General features: G+C 45.3%; 3 non-coding genes across 3 annotated transcripts; all 3 read left to right on the forward strand.

Annotated features, from left to right (window-relative positions):
* Positions 1-6,981: 6,981 nt before the first annotated feature.
* On the forward strand, positions 6,982-7,054 carry trnav-cac (transfer RNA valine (anticodon CAC)). The gene has a single exon. It is a non-coding gene; the product is annotated as a tRNA-Val (tRNA).
* Positions 7,055-8,613: 1,559 nt separating this feature from the next.
* trnat-agu (transfer RNA threonine (anticodon AGU)) lies at positions 8,614-8,687 on the forward strand. Its single transcript has one exon. It is a non-coding gene; the product is annotated as a tRNA-Thr (tRNA).
* Positions 8,688-10,063: 1,376 nt separating this feature from the next.
* On the forward strand, positions 10,064-10,202 carry LOC138233381 (U4 spliceosomal RNA). Its single transcript, XR_011187493.1, has one exon. It is a non-coding gene; the product is annotated as a U4 spliceosomal RNA (small nuclear RNA).
* The last annotated feature ends 2,380 nt before the right edge of the window (positions 10,203-12,582 follow it).

Raw genomic sequence — 12,582 nt, forward strand, 5'->3', positions numbered from 1 at the left:
CTGACAGCTCAAATGCTGTACAGGAGAGGTTAACCTTTATTAGCTCCACCTGGCGATTTTACAAGGTGATTCCGGATACTATTAACATAATCTAATTTGCGTCCGGTATGATGCGGTATACTGCGACACGCCCACCGTGTTATACCGCAGCGTACCCCGCTTGTTTTGAATGGCTGCATATGTATATAGACTCTATATATACATTTGGTGCATGCCACAATTTTGGATGGTGGTGGAGGAATAGGGATTTTCTCAACACAGCAGGGACTCCAGTTAAGAATGCTGGGTTTATCTCTGAACTGTTAGAAGCTTTGCAGCTACTGACTGAAGTAGCTGTGGTAATGTGTAAATCACATAATAAAGAAATGTTTCCAGTAACTCGAGGGAACAACTTTGCAGATGCAACTGTCAGGTGAGCAATACTTGTAGAACAGTAGTCTGAGACCTCTGTGAAGCAGAGAAATGGACATGGTTAGAAAAGATTGTGGGGCTGCATGATGATGGGGTGTGGAGCTGACAGCACACCAGACGCCCTGCATGCCCTCACAGCCTAATGCCCTTTATAGCCCGACAAATGCACTCTGTTGGACACCCAGGTGGGAGTCAAATGGTGTGCCGGTTACCCAAAACTGGGTGAGAACCGGGTTTGAAGCCGTAACCACTTATGTGGTATCTGGATGTAATGTTTATCAAAGGAACTCAACTACAGTTCAGGTGCGGGTGCAACAGCTCAAAAGGCCTGCTACTGAGGAACCTTTCAAACCTGGGAAATTGAAAATTGTAAAGGGAAACCTGGGCTCTTATAATCTGTTTTCCTGGTGGGTTGCTGCCACTGCCTCTGTGTCTATCACTTGATAACAGAGATAAGCCCTCGGTGGGCACTGCCCTGCCCCTTGTATTATGATCAAGGAACACACTTCACAGGGAAGGTGTGTCAGGCTGTGGCTGCATTGTTCGGAGTGAGATGGACTGAGATCACCCTCAGTCTGCTGGAACAGTGGAATGAAGGAACAGATCTCTGAAAGATCGACTAGACATCAGACTGAAGGAACGCCATGGGATGCGGGCTGGATCAAACAGAACTGTGTAACAGCCTGTTTGATATCATCACGGGCCAATCAATGAAACTTCCGGGAGGGATGAATTTAGCTGGAGGAATGGATTGTTGAATTTGCTAATTCTCTATTGTAGTATTGTAGGTTGCTAGGACTTAGCAAAGCACATCTATGATGAAGAAAAATATATATCATAATTATAATCCAGATGATTGGGGCATTGGTACATGGCTACAGTCTGTGCTAGGAACATGGAGAGGGTCTCTGGTTCAATACATATTTGTGGGTCTGGTATTATTCGTTATGATCATATCGTTAATATCCTGTTTGAAAAACATGTGGACTAAAGCTGCTGCTTCTGTGCTAATTGTACACCCTGAAGGGATCATGAAGGTCAAAAAATGATTTCATGGGAAAGGTTCTCTTATCTAGTGGCAGAACCTGATGGGTAGAACAATATAGCTTTAAGGGGGGTTACCCTTGGGAGTGATTCCCCTAGATGCAAATGATTATTGTGGTTTGTTTGCTCATAATAAGATGTTTTGCAGGAACGGAACAAAGAGAAATTTTACAACTTCAGCTAGAATTGTTCTGCAAAACGTCACAGCTGAGGCAGGGGAACAATGTGTAGATTTTTCTAAGAGTTATTACCCAGTTGTTGACCAATCTGTTGACCAATGTTGACCAAAAAAGCCTAAGATTATACTGGGCTCCAGCCCACAGGGATTTACCTGTGCTGTAAGAACTAATGAGTGAATAAGGAGACTGGATTCTGGTGAAAGACTTCAGGAAAAAGAAATGGTGTTCACTCAGGTGGAGGGGGCTGTACCAGGTGCTGCTGACCACTGCCACTGCTGTGAAGGTCACAGAAATGGTGCCCTGGATTCATGCTTCCCACTGTAAAAAGGTCACAAACGAACTGAGCAAAGCGCAGGAGTGATGTCTCCACAAGGACAGATGGGGATAACCTGCGTGGGACTGATGTGCACAGCCTTTTTCCTTTTTATGTAGAAGCCTGTCACCACCCCAAAAGAGGAAGAATCTAAACACGAAGCCTCTTTGTATACAAACTGGCTGAATGAAACTGATAATGAGGGGGATATGAGTAATTTGTGGTATAAATTTATAAATCATACTGTAAAGTTAAAGAAATTTAATGCATCTTGTTATATATGTGCTTTAATGCCTCATTCTACAGCCTCACCCATGCGACTTTTTATGAAATGTACTCTTTTATTAATATCACGTTAGAAGGCTTAGACGCTATCAAACAAGAATTAAGGGGAGTTAGATTAATGGTACTTCAGAACAGGTTCGTGCTGGACCTTCAAAATGCAGCATCTGGAGGAGTCTATGCTTTAGTAGGAGACTCCTGTTGTACATATATTCCAGCTAATGACTATGATTACGGAAATCTTACACTCGCTATTCAGCATTTAAAAGAACTAAAAGACAAGGTGAATAAAGAGAGAGGCATAAAAGATACACTGGCTTTTCTCTCCTGGTTAGAATCACTGTTTGGGCCAGGGGGAATGTTTTTCTTTTAAGTTACTAACACCGATTATAGGGGCTGTGATACTTGTCTTCCTGTTTTTATGTTGCTGTATGACATGTATTATTCCAATGCTTCGAAATATGGAAATATGGTACCTAGGGGGATAAACTGTTCATCCTTCCAGTCTGGAGAATTGGCAGCTGTCTGACGTCAGTAAGTGATCCTTAAAAAATTAATAGTTCCATGACAGTGTGCATCACCAGAAAATCAATTTCAATGCATTAAAACTCTTGTTATCCTTCTGATCATTGAAGTGTCATTGCCCCAGCACTGTATACTCTTACTTTTGACGCCTGTCTGAAGTTGGATCCATTTCTAAGAATGGTGACTCACATATCCTCATGCTCAACTTTGGCTCAACCACACAAACTATGAAGTTAATCATCTGCTTTTGCTCCAAGATTTGTGTTACTAGGCTCTCTCCTGGGGATCCTCGTGTTCAAACATTGCCCTTATTGTGGATGATCCATGACAGAATTCAGGGAATTCAGAATTCTGATACCTCAGCTCAGATTCTGACTGGGCAGACTGTCATTGCCTGGTGTGAATGTGTGCATATCTGTTTTTGTGCATGTTCTGTGGCCTGTTGTACAGTACATCACAAATGAAAGGGAAATGGAAAACTAAAATAAGACTCAAGTGTTTTATCTTTCATTAACAGTGTTTCATTAGTATCTATGCTAGATCCTGTCATCCACTGCTTACCACGACAGGCTCTAGCACGGGATAGCAGCTAATACATTTAACAATCTCACTGCACAATGTTGTATATTCAAGGGCTGATCTTCTGTACTTTTTCTTTCACTTTTCATTTCCTGGAAACTCAGTCCTGCCAGGAATAATCTGAGAACATAATCAATCTGAGTGAAATTCTAAGCAGAGGAAGATTGTTTTACAGAGTCAACAAGGTCTAATTCAAGGTCATCAGCACTAACAACATTCTCTCTGGAGACAGGCGATAAGAAAATTGAAAGTGTGTATTGTTACACAACAGCAGAGACTATGAGTTATGCTATCATGAGAGTGGTGATGGATTTTTTTCATTGCTTAGTTTTGCAGGTTCTGTACATTTGAACATTCAAAGTGACTAAAGTAAAGGAGTTTTCCCTTTTTACCACATAATTCCCAAAGATCAACACTAATAGAAAGCCTAATTCCAGCCAAGATTCAATTACTGTCTCTCAGGCATCCCAGCAGTGGATTTCATGACTTCAGACAGCCATCTTTATCAGTGGAGAACTCAATGCTCTGAGGTTTACTGGCAGAGTCTCACACTGGGTAATATGTTGGTAAATAATGTCCTATGGAATTCTACTATTGATAAATTCTACTATGGAACTGCGATGTGTCCTGAAAAAATCTTCTATGATAGTGGTACAGTCCATCACACCCCACCTACAGCCTTTAAAAGAGAAAAAAAAAACTGACAACAACAAAGTAAGTCTGGTGTAATCAACTAGGTCTTGCAAACATACTTAACCTCTTCCAGCTACCAACATTACAAATGCTGTTTACACATTAGATGGTTATTTTTTGGCTTCTGATATTATGGTGGAAAAAGAGCCCTGGAATCTTTGTAGAAGGACAAAAGACGGAAAGAACAGGCAGTGTAACCATGGCGAAGAGAAGGGAAATATTGGAGAGAGCTTTTTTCATACACTTTTTATCATTGTTTTTCCAGCCCAACAATGATCAACAAATATGGGCAGGCGTCCTGTGCCAAATCCAATCTACCTTTCTTCCAAGCATACAGGAATGTCAGTGAATTAAATATTGACATATGAAAATACCCAAAAATATGCAATCACACATATGCAGTTTGAGCAAACATAAGACAATACCCAAGTACCACAAACTACCAGGCATCATAAGCAGTTCAGGTGGGGAGCTGTGTCAGCATGCGTAGGCTGCAAAGGAACAAGTAATAGGTCTATTCCATGCTTAAAAGAGAAGAAAGAAAACACAACATTTCAGCCGTGGAGCCCTCACACCTGAAGAAGGCTCCACGGCCGAAACGTTGTGTTTTCTTTCTTCTCTTTTCATCTAGTGTCATTAGCCAGTTCCTGTCAAAATAAAATAGAAAAGGATAACATTCTAGAGAGAGTTTGAAATACCAAGGTACAATTTAAACCATATTTCTTCCACTACAACCACAATATTTTGGAGAGATCGCTGAGCCTAACTGTTCTGGCATGTCCGTTAGCCTCCGTCCTGCTTCAGCAATGAATGCAACGGGGCACATTCTGAGGGAGATGCGGTCAATCAGGTTGCAGGAAAACCATGCTATGCTTTTTTTTGAGATCTGAAAAGGACAGAGGGGCCATGTATATGTGTGCAGCTGGATATGTTATTGCAGGTGGCGTAGCAAATTCTGCTGAAGCCCCACTGCCTGGTGTGGACGGTAGCTGTGCATGTTGCAGCAGAATTGTGCATGTGAGATCAAGGGGGCATGTCATGTGTTTGAGCACTTCACTCCCTTCCGGAAGCACGTGATTCCCTGAGTCCAAAAAATTTGTAAGTTCTTTGGATGACCTGTGGACCGATCTTTCACGATGAAGAATTCCTTAAGAATAATAGATCTCGGCCCACCATCCCAATGCCTCCATCTGAAAACAGCAACCTCCCACTGCCCTTAGTCTGCAAGGCAGTCCTTTCAAGTGCGATGATGACGCCGGGACCTTCGTTGCCTATTGTACGAGCTGAACTTTTGTGCTCATCAATTCAAGGCTCTTTCCATCAACTCATCTTGTCTTTTGACGCTTCATGTTTTGTACTCCTTTGACTATCGGCATATCGGGTGACTGCAAACACTGAAGTTCTTGCTTACGGAGTGTGGAACAGTGTTTTCAAGTGATCGCTGTTCTGTCATGTTGACGCCGAGTGAATCTTTCTTTGGCAACATGGGCAGGCTGACAGCAGCGCGAGCTAAAGTAATGGCAAATTTCTTGACTTATTTCTGAATGTGAATGTTCTTTAGAAAAGGGATGCGGCGTTGCTTCTCCCCCGTGTAAAGGTCACGCATTCCAGACGTGGTTATGAGCGAACAGTTGCCGCAAGTGTTTGAAAAGAGCAAGAGAGGAAGCAGCCCTGCCCCGTGTGAGGATCAAACTCAGGACCTTCAGACAATGAGACTGACGCGCTACCAACTACGCCAACGAGGCCAGCTGCAGTACACAGCTGGAAAGTTTGCCTCATATGGATTTCAGTCGCCCGTTCCCTAATCTTTAGACGCCCTCTGCTGGATGTTGCATTTGCCTTTTGATCTCACCGATACTTTTTTGGTCTGTTTCTGTTGCGAGTCCGTTTTTCAGATCTCACCTAGCACAAGTCTCTCTGGCTGAAGTGGCCTCTCTGCTTCAGCATCGTGCCCTCACTCAGCCATTAAAAACGTCACTCGGACTTCTGACATGCTGACATGAAATGTCAAGAGAGAGTGGCGGAGACGCTTAAGGCAGAGAGAAGATGAAGAGGGGGCGTGGCTGCAAAATGATTGACAGCTGCATGACGCTCTCCATGCAAGGCGTGACCACAGGCTAAAGGACACCTTTCGGCACATCAAGCTCTAAGCACACACCTGGAGGACGTGGGAAATGATCCCGTTATCTCTCGCATGCAAAGCGAGCGCTGTACCATGCAAGCTAACCCCCCTCGCTGGGGTTATGCCTCGGTGTCACCTAGTGCCGCTTGTTCCCCTCTTACCGGGTGCAGTTCACTGCCCTTCGTCTGCAAGGCAGTCGTGTAATTGCAGCTTTCTTGACTTATTGATGAAGGTCTGACTGGACGAGCGAATGACGCCTCTCCCCCGTCCTCAAGCTCGCTGACAGAATAAAATGGAAAGTGCTGCCGTGGCTCATTGGTTTAGGGGTATGAGTCTCGCTTAGGGTGTGGGAGGTCCTGGGTTCAACTCCTGGATGAGCCCTTGTGTGTTCTTCTTGTCCTCGTCCACAAGACTGGGAACTGCATGGGCGAATGTGAAGAAGATCCTTCTCGAACGTGCAAAACGTGCGAGAAGAGGGGGCGCTTGTTTCCAGCCAAAACTTCTCGCGTGTGAGACGAGCTGACCATCGCTGCAGGAGGTGGGAGGGTCACTCTGGTAGACAGAGCTGACCTTCGGCAATAGGATTTATACTCTCCAAGATGATATTTGCACTTTCTGGAGAGGCGATTTTCTCCACTTCAGTAGCCAGATTTCGTCGATTGCGTGGAGAGGGCTGTAGAATGTGGCAGCGCCTTTCCTGCTCCGTCCATGACAGGCGTGCTGGTCTCTGGAGAGAGAGCACGGTCCATCAGCGCACTCCAATAAAGGCACTGGAAGCAGCTGAATCGCAATGGCGAAGCTCAACGCTGGGCCGCTGGGCATATCTTACCACCGTTTCCGTAGTGTAGTGGTTATCACGTTTGCCTCACACGCGAAAGGTCCCCGGTTCGAAACCGGGCGGAAACAGACTTATTTTGTCGCCACGCACAAAAGGGGATTGGGGATTCGCCTAGCGCTGTGATCGAACAGACCCACTCACCCCTTAGTGTGGCGGGATCTGCACAGTGCATGTCGCAGCGCATCCTGCTTTCACTTCAATGCGCGTCCTGATGTACCCCGGTCTCCCGCGTGACAGGTGGGGACAGGTGACAGGTCCTATACTAACGAGGAAGACATCGCTCTCTCCGACCCCCGGCATTGTGTCCCGACCCACCGTGCTGGAAGCCGACGGGTGCTGTGATTCCTTTAAGGAGCAGAAATGACAACCGAGGAGCCGAGAGATCATTTCAGCATTTCGCGTCTGAACGGAAAACACAAACGACCAACTCGGAATGACTTGCCTTTGACGCTTTTCAAAGCGTTCTTTGTGCACGACGACTGCGCCGCCTAGCAGATACAAATGGGTTGTACAACTTTGAAGTAGCAAATGGAAGAGGGCTAAGCCCCCTCTCTTTTAGCCCAGGTTCAATCTGTCTCCCAGAATCACCAGGGCGCACACACACACACCCGTGCCGTTGAAGTGCTCTGCTTCATTTCTAAGGGCAACTCAACATTCACTCCTACCCCGAGTGCAGAAAAGACAGTGTCTGCAGCAACAGCAGCTCAGGTCTCTGCACAGGAGCTAAGCTGCCCCCATCTCCTCTGCTCTGCGGCTCCTGCGGAGTGGAATCCTGCCTGGAGCTGTGTTTGCAGGCGGCGGCTCCCCGCGCCCTGTCTGTGCGTCGTGAAATTAATTAATAACGTTAATAAATTTATAAAGTTAATTTATAAATTTATAAAGTTAATAAAGTTATAAATTAGAAATTAATAACGATATAATTATATTCATGTACCGCAACACAAGAATAGTACACGCTGTACATTGTCTGTCGATAATGTTTCTGTAGTGCTTTTTCAGCACTCAGCTGGTGGTGCTGTGGGTTAGGTTCCTGACTTCCATATCACACGGTCTATGATTGAATCCCATTGAACTATGACTTTATTTTTTAACAAACATTTCTTTGAAAAAATGAAACGTTTCCCTTGGTCAGAGATTAAATAAAACCTCACTTTTTTTGAGCAGAAGGTTTACTGTGACCTGAGAAGGGCCGGCATCCAATCACGGTGGTACACACACACGCTCTCACCTATATGAGCTACACGGCTACCAAGATGATCTCAGGTGCGCCGAGCTGGTACGGAACATATTGAACTGATCGACGGCGAATTGTCTCTCAGACAGGCTTTTCACCTCTGAGCTCCCTGACTGACAGTGATCAGCTAGGTAGTGAAACAGTCAGCTGCTTCTAAGCCTTAAACAGCTGCATCTCGGCGCTTCCACGGAGAGATGATTTGAAAGCCGAACATCACCCGTTGGGAACACCTTACTATCACTAGTTTAAGAGACTCTTAAGGTCTTGCAGAGGTGCCTGTCTAATAGCATGCACTTTGCAAGCTATAGGTGTTTAGGCTGAGGCAGAATGCCTGTTAACAAAATGTTTTTCTAAAGGTGTGTCCAAGTGGCTGCAAAAGGACAACACTCCTGGGGCGCCGTGGCTTAGTTGGTTAAAGCGCCTGTCTAGTAAACAGGAGATCCTGGGTCCGAATCCCAGCGGTGCCTTCTTTGTTCTGTCTTCTCGAACAGTACTGGTCATTATGGACAACCGCCTACGGCTAGACTTAATTAAATGCAAGTATTCATTTCCTGTCTTTAACGCGACTTGTTTTTCTTAAAATGGATGCAACTTGCAAAACATGAAATACAAACCTTGCTAATCAGCGCTAGCGGCTGGCAAAAAAAAAAGAAGTCAGCAATGTTTTTTTTCTTTAACCTTAACCCTGCTAATGGAGAAGAGTTAATCGACCGAGTCTATGCAGCTTAAACGGTGCGCATGTCGGGTCCTTAGCTGAAAGGGTGGTAAATCACGCTCACCCCAGTCCTTAATCTTTTAAAGAGGATACAAAATTGAACCTAGTCGCCACATCACATACATCCTATTCAACGATAAAAAGGTAACATCTATCCTCGTCCAGAGTAAATCTCACGTTGAGGGCATATTTTTTTCCACTTTACCATGAGTCGGGCTCGGCTGCACAGAGGAGAGAGCAGAGCAATGAGGTCACGGGGACAGGGGAGTCACATGCTGGCGGTTTGAATACGCGGAAGATCACTGAGGGATCCACAGTATGTGGACCCTCCGTGCGCCATCAGTCCGCACTCCGGACTCTGAATCCTGCCATCCGAGTTAAGATCTCGGCGGAACCTGAGGCGCAGTTCCTTCTTAAAACGTAATCTGGTGAGCATTTCTAGAATCGTACTTGTATAGATGCAGCCTTTAATGTGTTGCTAGGTTAAAATTGATGACTTCTTGAACTTCAGTAGGCAACTGCCCTCTTGATTTCGGATTTAATTTCTTTATTACAGGGGCGCTTTTATGAAGACAGAGTCATGTTCAGGTACTTTGCTTGATGGAGGAAGCTCATTTCGGACTCTGTGATCTGCTCACCTGGAAAGGTCTACTGTACTACTACAAGAGAGAAGTAGAGTCTGGAAGAAGGGACAATTTTATGATGCTTTGGAAGGTAATGCTTTTTTTTCTTTGAAATCGAAATGAATCAGAATATCAGTGCAAAAGACAAACTCTTGGTTTGGTTTAAAGAGATATGGTTTTAAAACAGACAAAATGTAGAAAACAGGTGTTTCTCACTTTTGGAAAAGAATGGACCGGGGGTAATATTTTACTAGTTGCAGGGCTGAGATCACTGGGTTACAGTCCTGTAGTGTCACACCAGGGACAGTGGCGCAATGCATAATGCATCTGACTACGGATTAGGAGATTGTAGGTTCGACTCCTACCTGGCTCGGGTCGTTTTAAAACACATCGGGCTATTCCCCAAGTAGCCTGTGCTACTTACTGCATTGTAATCGTACCCAGTAAGAGATTTCCTTCATATAAATGAACTGCACCTGACAGCTTTAGAATAACACCTGGGCTCAGTACGGTGCTGAGAGCTCAGCGTTGCTGTTCTAATTAGCACGCACGATTGTTGCTAGTTGAAAACTTTTCCCAATACCCCGCTTCCGCTGGTTTGCAATACAATCGGCGAAAGCAATTTTTGACAGTCTCGTCAGAGACTGAGCAAGGTGTTTAAAGACAGATTTTGTCATGGTGACATCATGGTAGAAAGAAACGAGCTTGTTACGTCTCAACAGAAACGCTCTTTATCTCTTTCAGCGTTATGCAGAGAACAGCGTCTGTCGAGATCACTTTTGAGTCAGCGCGAAACGCCGTGTGCTGTCAGTTTGATTTCATATTGCTCGTAGCGGCGCCCGGCTTTTGTCTGTCAAACGTTAGGTTGCGCTTCTTCATGCTGCATCGTCGGCATGAGTGGAGCTTTTTAAACGTCTGTACTTACTGCGCCCCATAAGAAATCGTTTGTCCCCGTTCAAAAGAGATTGTGCGATGTCCTGCAGCGTTTGCAAAGCAAACCTTTGACAGTTTGAAAAGAGGAATTTATTGTGCTTCCTGTGCGTGCAGTAGTTACAAAGTTGAAGGTCTTTACACGATCTGCTGCAGTTTTCAGTGGGCGAGCTTTGTCAGATGGCTTGGAAAAACGCACTGTGTTTCGGCTCGGGAAACATCATGGGCAGTGTCCTGCATGTTTTCTGTGTATAGCTGTCTTTTAACACATACAGAATTCATTAGAAATCATTGATTTCTCCAATTAACAAGGGTCCCTTTTGAACCTGCGAGAAGCATTCCTTCAATGTAACAGATTTACTCCGGGGAAAGGCAGCTTGACATTGAGAGTAGCTCAAGCTTTCAGCACCCGTATCGGACTGCGTGTATGCAGACACCGCTCAGAATCCCCTGTAAGATTCTCCTTCAATTCCGTTTTGCAGTGCTTTAGCTCTTTCAAAAGGCTTCGCTTTGCTAGTCATAATCCAAGGCTCATGACAGCATTTGAAACCAATTGCCACTGCGTTGGCCAGGAATCGAACCCAGGTCAACTGCTTGGAAGGCAGCTATGCTCAACACTATACCACCAATGCACGCCCACAGGTGCCCTGCAGGACACCACCAGAGAATGCTCACGATTTCGGAAGCTGTCTCCGGGACGTGCTGATTCCACACATCCTGAATAAATCATGATATTGTTAGTTGCTGTAGCTAGACGTTCAAATGAGTTTCATGGCCAGATGGACTGTTTCCTCCAGCGATTTCGATTTTTAAGAACTTTTATTTCCTTTTCACAATAAAATACAGGGCATCACAAATGCTTTACATTAATATACATACTTAAAACAGTATATATGATCACATCTTATTACATTTTGACACGGTACGAGTTACATAGCAACAATTTCTTTTTTCTGAAGCAAATCACATTCTTTACTTAAACATGATAGTGTTTTTCACAGTTTCTTGAGATATTGACCTATGCCCTCTATTTCCCACAGATTTTCTGCTTCCTCCCTCCCTTCTCTCCACAGATCTCTGAGGTAATAGTTCTCTCGGGTGATGAACAGGGCCAGGCTACCTGCAGCCTTGACTGGGATCTTGATGCCTTTGAACAGCCCCATGTTCCTCACTCTCCACAGGGCGTCTTTCCCACTGTTCACCACGGCCCAGATCCTGTCAAACTTCCTCCTGACGTGTTTGACAGGATCTGGGCCGTGTCAAAGAGATGCCGTATATGACGAAAGCAGCGGTCAGGGTAAATTGGGGCGAGAGAGCCTGCAACCAATCTTCAAACTGTGCCCAGAAGGCCTTAGCAAAAAAGCAAGACCACAGGAGATGGGTCACAGTCTCCTCCTCGCTGCAGCCCACCCTAACGCAGCGAGGGCTGGGTGTGAGGACCATACGGTACAAGGAAGTTCGTACCGGTAAGCACTGGTGGACGACACTCCAGGCTAAATCTCTGTGAATGTTGCACAGAAACTTAGAGGATGTGTGTTTCCACACCTTCCTTGTTTGGGCTGATGTTAAAATGCCCACAGGGGTCTGCCTATTGTTCTGGGGTGCAAAGAAATCTTCCAGTTTTTGGACGCTGACATCTCGGAGGGGAATATGGCCAATTGTGTGAGATCTTAGAAAACTTTTAACTGTCCCATAAATTGCAGGGCATGTGTCAGAGAGTGGGACATCCAGCTTGGGTCTGACACCCCACACTCTGAACACCTCCCTACCTACCCAGAGCCTGGAAAAATAAGTCCAGGTACGCGCTGCAGGTGCTGTTGCAAAGCCTCTCAGCACAGAGGCCAGGAAAATGCACAGCAGCTTCGTAGCAATATCTGGGACAGACTTCCCCCCTGAGGGTAGCGGCCTGTACATTATTTCCCTTCTGAGTCTTTCCTGCTTCCCACCCCATAGAAATTGAAACATCAATCTCCTCAGCACCGCCGCAACACGGTGTGGGATTGGGAAGGTAGAAGCCAGAAAATTCAAGACAGGCAAGAGCTTGGCTTTGATGACCAGCACCTTCCCTGTCATGGTGAGGTCTCGGTTCTTCCA

This window comes from Lepisosteus oculatus, unplaced genomic scaffold (genome assembly GCF_040954835.1).
Source record: "Lepisosteus oculatus isolate fLepOcu1 unplaced genomic scaffold, fLepOcu1.hap2 HAP2_SCAFFOLD_67, whole genome shotgun sequence".
NCBI classification, from domain to species: domain Eukaryota; kingdom Metazoa; phylum Chordata; class Actinopteri; order Semionotiformes; family Lepisosteidae; genus Lepisosteus; species Lepisosteus oculatus.